The following is a 9,334-nucleotide window of genomic DNA, read 5'->3' as shown; positions in this document are numbered from 1 at the left end:
CATATAGTTACTATCACACAAAGAGTGACGTTTTTCTCCAAAAGTCAGCATAATTACAAATGTGATATTGATTTTATACAACAGTTCAATAAAAACAAGAAGTTAATATCAAGAGACTTACCTTTTAGACAACATATTCCCTCACTCAAAAATCATTCCAAACACAGCCACTGTTTTGAGCAACATGATAGTGTTTCGTTCCTGAATGAATCAACCGTTTAAATGATTTGGTTCGACTGCAATCTATTGTCACAGTGACTCGCTGCCACCTACTGGCGGTTTTAATTTCACATTTAAGGTACCTTATCATTTTTTAAATAATTTCAAACATCGGTTTTCAATGTTTTACATTTAAAAAATCAAAACACGATTTATTCATCTGTAACTGCAGGTTAAAGTATTCCATGTTCCACGGAGCTGCATTAAACAGTGTGTAAAAACATCTAAATGGCACTTCAGATGCAGCTTCTGTTTTCTCTGCATTGCAAATATAAATTTTGTTGATACTGATTGCATTTGATTGGCAACAGCCCAAATGCAAGTATTTGACCTAAAAGATGCTGCACACTTTTAGAGAAAAAAAATGGCTTAAAAAAAAAAGGTAAAAAAAATACCAGAAATCACAGATATTGTTTTATTTCAATATTACAAAACCCTTATTATTATTCTTTTTTTTTAATGTGCCACCCCAAGATTTACTGTGGCCTCATCTGGCCACCCTATTAAAATTTTCTGGGGGCGCCACTGATCAGAGGGTCAGTTAGAATATTTTGAAGCATCAAAAATACATTTTGGTCCAAAAATAGCAAAAACTACGACTTTATTCAGCATTGTCTTCTCTTCCGTGTCTGTTGTGAGAGAGAGAGAGTTCAAAACAAAGCAGTTTGTGATATCCGGTTCGTGAACGAATCATTCAGTTCACCAAATCGAACTGAATCGTTTTAAACGGTTCACATCTCTAATACGCATTAATCCACAAATGACTTAAGCTGTTAACTTTTTTAATGTGGCTGACTCCCAAATATTATATAAACACACACATATATAAGTATATATATAAGTAAATATATTGTGAAAGATGCATATAAAGTTACCTCTTGTAGTTAGCATTACGGTTGAGATGCCAACGGAAGTACATTTTCAACAAAAGCGTGTCATTTACATGAAAGAAAGTTTCAGGGACACTTTTATGTAATATTTGTGTAATTTAGGGATGAAACTTACCTGAAATTAGTGAAAACAACCACGAGAGACAGCGTCCGTTCAGCTGCTTGACGGTTGAGCTGCGCCCCGTTTCCATGGTGACTTCCTCCGCTCTGGTTCAGCGCGCGCCCATCAAGTGTTTTCAAAATATATTTCAATGGCTTCAGACATGACGTCTAATATATTTCTTCACTAGTTTATGTTAATGGCTTTGTGATGCGAAATAAAAGTTTTTTTTTCTGCTAAATTTGGACTAAAGCCCATCCAGTGGCGGATACAGAACGTCATTAATAGGTGGGCCTGGTGAATATACGGAGGGGCCTCGGGTTTTTTAATCTTATACACCTGATTCCCGGGCTCCGTGTTATAGAGCTTTCACACTGCGCGCGGATGCGGTCCGGCGATCGTTCCATGTGCGGTGCAGTGCAGAGATCGTTTCCGCACCGAGTCTATTTCTGATGTGCTGCACGCGCTGAATTAAAGTGACAGGCTGACAGTGCATGGTTCGTGGTCTAAATGAACACAGATTGACATGAAAATATAATAATCTCACCATAAATGCGTTTAATTAAATAAAATGTAGTAATCTCACCATAAATGCATTTTAATTTAATTATACTCTAAATTATTTATTAATTCGTTATTATTAAAATGTAAAAAATAAATTGTTTTTATTAATCTGATTGGGTGGGCCACCAGTCAATCCCACCCAGGCCCACCCATAAATCCGCGCCTGAGCCCATCTACATCTATTTTTGGGCTAAATTTGGATTAAAAAAAATAATAATGAGGAAAAAGAGGTTAAATGTCGCATTTTGGGCTTAATTTGGACCAAATCCGACGGACCAAACGAAGACCAATTTTCAACGTTGCTTTTTGGTCTAAAAGATGGCCATGACGGGCTGACTTGATTTAGACCTGAAAACGACGTCCAAATGACAGGAGGTGCCAAGATGGCGACCGAGTAAGTCTGTCACTACTGAGCTCCCGCACAAAAGTACTAATTTGGTGGTATTTTAGGAAAAGCTGCATTCCTCGGATATTAAGCTGTGACTCCATGTGATTCCCCAGCGGCAAAAAAGGCTCTTTATAATGCAAAACACGAGCCCACATCCCAAGACAACACCGTCATTTCTACTCTTTCCCATCTTATTAAGGAGCAGGCTGACTCCATAAAACTTCTGGTGAGTGAAAACTCCAAGAAAATTGATGGAAACGCAATGAAAATTGAAGGTCTAAAGAAAACGGTGGACTTTGTATGCAGTGATGTTAAAGAAGCACAGCAGAGAGTTAAGAATGATGATGGCCGCCTTAAAGAGGAAGAAAAAAAAGTGGTAGCGCTCCAAACTCACGTGTGTGAACTGGAGACTAACTCGAGAAGGTGGAACTTGAAGGTCTATGGAGTGGCCGAAAATACTGCAGAAAATGTGAAGGAAAAGGTTACAGAGCTTTGCCGGAATATTCTGCCAGATGATAAATTGACGCCAGCGATCGACGTAGCCCATCGCATTGGGAAACTAACTCCAGCCAGCTCTTGGCCGAGAGCGATCATCATCAGATTCTCCCAGAGATCCTACAGAGAGGCTGTATGGAGAGCGGCAAACAATCATCCCGTTATGCCTGATAACAAACTCCGCTTTGTTGAAGATTTCCCGCAACCTGTCAAGGAAGCTAGGATGAAGCTTGGTGAATAAGGCGCGCAGTGAAGGTAAATCTGCTATGGGCTTTTGTCAATGGGAAGGAAATCGCCTGAAGATCTGAACTGACATTGACCTGAAATCCCCGGAACAATGTAGGCTACATGAGACGATCTCTTAGATCCCCATTTTTTGACACAATCTTAAGTGTTTTTTTTTTTTTACCTTGTTCTGAAGCCTGATCCTTCGTTTTAATTCTTGAAGATCGTTTATGTGGGATGTAGCTTACTGACCAACAATTTAGAAGACTTATTTTTTTGATAAATATGGTCTCCTTTCTTTTTTCTGGGACGCAAAAAATATGGTCTTAAACTTCCACCATTTAATTTTTTATTTCTTCATTTTAAGGTGCAATAGGTGCTCAGTATAACGTTGTTAATTGTTCCGTTGTAATTAAGACATAGTAATATAAGCCTTTTATTTTCTAGAAAATGTCATATTCTATTGTTTCTTTAAACGCCAGGGGGTTAAGAACTATAAGTAAACGTAAAGCGTTATTTTTATTTGAGATGTTTCGTTTTGTCAGGAATCTCACTCAAACTCTAATGATGAGAATGTTTGGGGGAACGAGTTATGGTTCAGAAACATCAGCTGGAGTCTTAACATCGAGGCATAGATATAGTGGTGACATATTACACACAGATGGAGATCCAAAAGGGCATTTTATCTGCCAAGTGGCTGATTATAACAAGGTTGTCTTAATCATATTCAACATTCACGGGTACAATTCTAGTTTAGAAAACATCCAGTTATTTGCTAATGTAGAAAATAGACTCAAGTATTGGCTAAAAACATTCCCAAACTCTCACATTTTACTTGGAGGAGACTTTAATATTACTCTAAACTCTGAGATATTTTCGTTTCGTTTCGTTCACCTGGAGGAACAAAGACAACACTAGACTTTCTCGCATAGACTTCTGGTTAGTTTCAAAAAGTATTAAAGAGCAGGATATCTCAGGTAACATTCTTCCCTGTCCTGTAAGCGATCATAAAGCAGTATTCATTTCTATTAAATTATTTCAGATAATGGTTACAAAGCCAATTACTGGAAACTTAATAACTCTCTTCTTAAAGTGGAGGAGGTTAATCAGAAAATCCCACAGTTGATTAAACACTTTTTCAACAAAGCTGTGGCGGAAAATTCTTTTAGTCTGGATTGGGAGTTATTTAAATATGAATCATCAAAATACTTTAGGATGCTTGGTAGCAAACTTGCTAAAATTAGAAAATTGGAAGAACAGAGAGTTATCACAGGTATCTCGGTAATGTCTCAAATTACACCAGACACCTTAACAGAGGAAGAAAAAATAGAAATGCTTAATTTACAAGAGAGCCTGGGTAATATATATAAAAAGAAGGCAGAAGGAGCTTTTATAAGGTCTCGGAAACAGTGGTTAGAAGAAGGGGAACAAAATTCAGCATACTTCTACAAACTGGAAAACTATCACACAAAAATGAATACTATTAATGAAATAAAAATGGGCAACTCTATAAGTGATGATCAGCGTGTAATATCTGAGTTTTGTTCCTCATTTCATAAAAAGCTATATACCTCATAATTCTTCGATGTTTCTTAACTCTCTACACAATACTCCTAAGCTCGACACCTCAGAAGGGATTTTTACCCCTGGCAGAAGTCACCTGGGACAGATGGCCTATCGTCTGAGCTTTATACAGTGTTTCCCAGCAGGTGGCGCTCTTCTTACTGCAGGTATTTAATCAAAGCCAAAACTTTACCATGGAGTATGACTCAAGGTTTGATTACTTTACTCCCTAAACCATGCAAAGATTTGCTTTATCTTGATCATTGGCGTCCAATTAGCCTATTAAACAATGATTAAAATATTGTGGCCTTAATATTTGCTAGAAGAATTAAAAAAGTATTAGATTCTATAATTGATGGAACGCAGTCAGGTTTTTTGTCCAACAACATAAGGTTAGTCTTAGATTTAATTGACTATTCATATTTAATTTCAGATGACAGCTTCATATTTTTCTTAAACTTTTTTTTAAAGCTTTTGATACAGTTGAACATACTTTTCTTTATCTTTCACTTAAGAAGTTTGGCTTTGGGGATTTCTTTTGGGATGCAATCCAAACTTTGTATAGCAATGCAATTGGCTCAATTAAGCTTAAAAATGGGTCCTCACCCAGATTTGAAATCAGACGAGGAATTCGACAGGGATGCCCTATTTCTCCCTATCTTTATTTACTTGCAGCCCAACCTTTGTTTGAGCATATTAAAAATAGTAATTTGCAGGGCATTTCCACTGCTGGGAAACAGTTATCATTAGTCAGCTGGCAGATGATACAACTCTGTTTTTAAAAGACAGCTCCCAGGTTCCTCTTGCTATTGACATAATAGAAGTCTTCAGTAAAGCCTCTGGTCTCCGCTTAAACCTTAAAAAATGTGAATCGCTGGCTTTTAAAGACTGTGATGTTGAGTTAATTGCTAATATTCCTGTGAAAAGCTCTGTTGATTACCTGGGTATTGTGATTGATAAAAATGAACCCCAAAGATGCAAGAATAACCTCACTCCCATTGTTGAGAAAATGAAGAAGAAATTTAACCTGTGGCTATTACGTGATTTCTCTTTGAAAGGCAGGATTTTACTCTCGAAGGCAGAAGGGATATCAAGGGTAACATACGCTGAGATCAACCCATGTGTAAAACCATAGATAAAATCCTTTATGATTTTGTATGGAAAAATCGTAATCATTATCTGAAAAAGTCTGTATTAATGAATGAGTAGACTTTTCTACTTTAAATTACACTTTCAAGGTTCATTGGATTAAGATGTATTTAGAGTGCCCAACCAATCTGTGGAATTTTATTCCCCATTATGTCTTTTCTTCAGTTGGCGGGCTTCAGTTCTTCAACAGATATATTTTGTACAAAAACAAATCCCTTTTCTTTCAAAAGTGGTATGACAATAATATTTTGCTTGTAAATCAATTATTCAATCAACTACACTGAATTTATTCATCACTTTGGTATCCCTATTTCCCCGAAGGACTTCTCTGTCGTCTTCGATGAGATACCTTCAGCTGTCATCTCCTTGTTGCTTCCCCTACACTGGTGGATGTGAAGGAAACAACTGTTGGGAACATCTGTTTTTCACTGCGACCTAAAAGCAAGAATAAAGCAATTCGTCAACTTTTTCAACAGGATATTAGGAATACACCCACTGCTGTATCTTATTGGTCCTCATTTGTTGGGAAAAAGTTTGGCTTTTGCAGCACAAGTGGTTTTTTAACCAACAAAGTCAGAGAGATCTCATTCAAAATCTCTTAAAATAGAAACCAAGCTTTCTTGGACTTGCTGCTAATATTAAGCACTATGTTCTCTTAATATCTGAGAGTATAAACAAAAAAGCTGTAAGCTTTACAAGATATTTGTTTAAATTATTATTTTTTTTTTCATTATACTTTGTTTTTGATAACCCCTTGACCTCCTTGGCTTATTTGTAATCTGTCCATAGACTTTAAAGAATGTACAGAAGATGTCGTTTTCCTACTGTATGTCCTATTTTTGAATATATATATTTTTTTAAAAACGACGTCCAAATGACGTCTGGTGCTGGGTGGCTCTGTGTGTCGGTCTGCTTCACGCTGAATCACGCATGCGCAGTATCATCAGCTCCTCGGTTCTCGAATCGGACGCGTCTGACAGAAACGCTTCTTGGTTCAGTGTACGAATAAATGTCGGAATAATAATTATTTATTATTGTTCTGCGTAGTTTGAAGAGAAACATTTTTTTATCTTTATCCCGGAGATAAAGATGGGGGGTCAAGGCGTTTTTTTGGCAGGGTCTTGAGATCCCCCAAGATGGGAACGACAGCTTCTGATATATTTGTTTAGTGATCATCTCTCCCTCTCGCTGGTGTAACTCTGTATTGTGTGACGTAGTCCAGTGAAGGTGTGTTTAGGACGGGGTTTACAGGAGTGTGTGAGGATACTGTCATGACACAGAATGATCTCGTCCTCTGTGCTCGAGGTCCGAGGCTATTAGCTCCGTCCGGCTCGCTGTTAGCCTCGGCACACACTGGACAGTGGAAAAGAGGCTAATGAGTGAAGATAGCAGAAGACTGTACATTCACGAGATGGATGTGTGCGCATCTTGACATTTTAATATTGCATATGGCATTAGAGTTTACATATAGTGCTGTTTTCGAATATGAATAGACCCAAGCAATTCACAGATATTGCCAGATAATCAATTTACCTCTACCATACTTGTAACAGACTTGGATCATTTGTGATTCTGGCCGTCATCCTTTCTTGCATTTTCTTGAACCTTCACTTTGCCAGTTATAAACTATATATTGTTAGTTGCCTGGATCGCCCACAGTCATTATGCTACACCATATCGTCCTCTTCTGGATGTAAAATGATCTGCAGTACATTTTGTCATTTTTGAATGTTAAGTTCTAGCCTACTTCTGTAGTTATTTTGGAGGAAGTAACTCAGAATTAATACAAGAGTAATGTAACGCATTACAATTCTGAGACAATAATATTGTAAGGTAAGGCTTTACTTTTAAATGACAGTAACAAGTAATCTATAATATATTACAGTTTGGAAGTAACTTGCACAAAACTGATCAGGGCTGGCCCAAGCCACATTTTATTGGGGGGATTTTCATGTGAAAAAGTAGTGTTCTTTATAAAAGAAGTGTTGATTTTAAATAAAGACACATCACTCTTTCCTGTTAGAACGTAACTGAAACTTTAAAGAAAACAAAGAAAGAAAGAATATAGTCCCAGAGCACCACCTAGTGGTCACCACATTAAATACATGGAAAATCATCAATTACTCACCTTACAATGATGTAGTTCAACCCGTTCATCCTCAGAACACAACTTTAGATGTTTTTGATGGTATCTGAGAGCTCTCTGACCTTCCATTGACAGCAAGGATATTACCATGATTAACACAAAGAACCACCACAACCGCCACAAAGAACAAAAAAGGGCCCCTCTACGAAGATAAATCAGTAGCAAAACTCAAGCGCTTGTTGATCTGACTGTGAGAAATTGTCATATTAACGTTCGTATTTGTAAGTTCACATTTTTACTCAGCTCTGACGTGAAAAGCTGAATCTTTCAATTTGCACACAGACAATGATAAAAACACCCGTGTTTTGAATTGGAAGTTGTACATTAATAGTCATAAATGTGTAGAATGACATTCACACAAAGAAAATGACAGACACAAATGTTTAAGACATATTTACTTTTGCACTTCAGTTTCGCTGCACAACGTCAAGCCAAGCACTTACAATCTCTCAGAGCTGGCAGTACTCGTTCAAATCCTAGCGCTCTGAGTTTTGCTGCTCCTTTAGCAGTATTCCTGTTGCAAAACTCACTTGTGCACTTATATATGCAGATGTGAGAGAGCAGAGCCGGGGGCGGGGCTTTGGTGCAAATAAAGACATTTTATTGGCAGAGGTGGAAAGTAACGAATTACATTTACTCGCGTTACTGTAATTGAGTAGCTTTTTTGTGTACTAATACTTTTTAAAGTAATTTTTTAAATCTGTAATTTTACTTTTACTTAAGTATATTTTGTTTGAAGTATTGTACTTCGCTACATTTTAAAACACATTAATTACTGAGTAAAAAAATAAATCGCTCCCTGGAAACTACGTCAGTAAATGGGCAGGAGGGCAAACTGGTGCTAAAATCACAAGAAAGATGCAGACGGACAAAACAGGCGTTAGTGGTGCAGACACCGCTGAAAACGAAACCCCGTCATATTCTGAAGTTGAACTCGAAGGAAATGAAGTGAACCCTGGCCATATGTATGCTCTATTATGCAGTGTAAGCTGTACTTTCCTAGGAAGACCAAACTAGCAGCTTATAAAATCTCGACAAGACATTAACCCTTCGCAAGAATGTAGAGGTAAGCTAAATAATTGCATCGTTGCATTGGTGGTTAAAATGAAGCTTTGACATTTTACCAAGAGGTTTTGTACAAATTAGCCAAAAAGACAGTGGTGAGGAGTGTGCTATTTTTGTTTTAATGATGTGCGCGCGCATTTATAGTGCGTTCTTTCACTGTGTGATTCAGTTTCCTAAAATGCATTTAGAATGATCACAAAATTGAAGATATAGGGGCAGAAAATTCACATATTTATATAATTTCATATATTAAATCAAAATCACACAAATAATGCCATCTTTTCCTCCAAAAATCATCATGAATATATACATACATATATATATAACAGTTCAGTAAATAAGTTAATTAAGAGACTTGCGTTTTAGACACCATATTGCCTTTTTTAGCTCTATTTCTACAACAGAAAATAATTCCAAACACAGCCACCAAGCACAGTTTTGCGTCTCTGAGCAACGTGACAGTGTTTTATGGAATGATATTGCGGACTTTATTCAAAAGGAATTGCAAATTGTATTTGCAATTGCGTTTT

This window comes from Carassius carassius, chromosome 8 (genome assembly GCF_963082965.1).
Source record: "Carassius carassius chromosome 8, fCarCar2.1, whole genome shotgun sequence".
Lineage (NCBI taxonomy): Eukaryota > Metazoa > Chordata > Actinopteri > Cypriniformes > Cyprinidae > Carassius > Carassius carassius.
Note: the sequence above shows the minus strand (reverse complement) of the source record.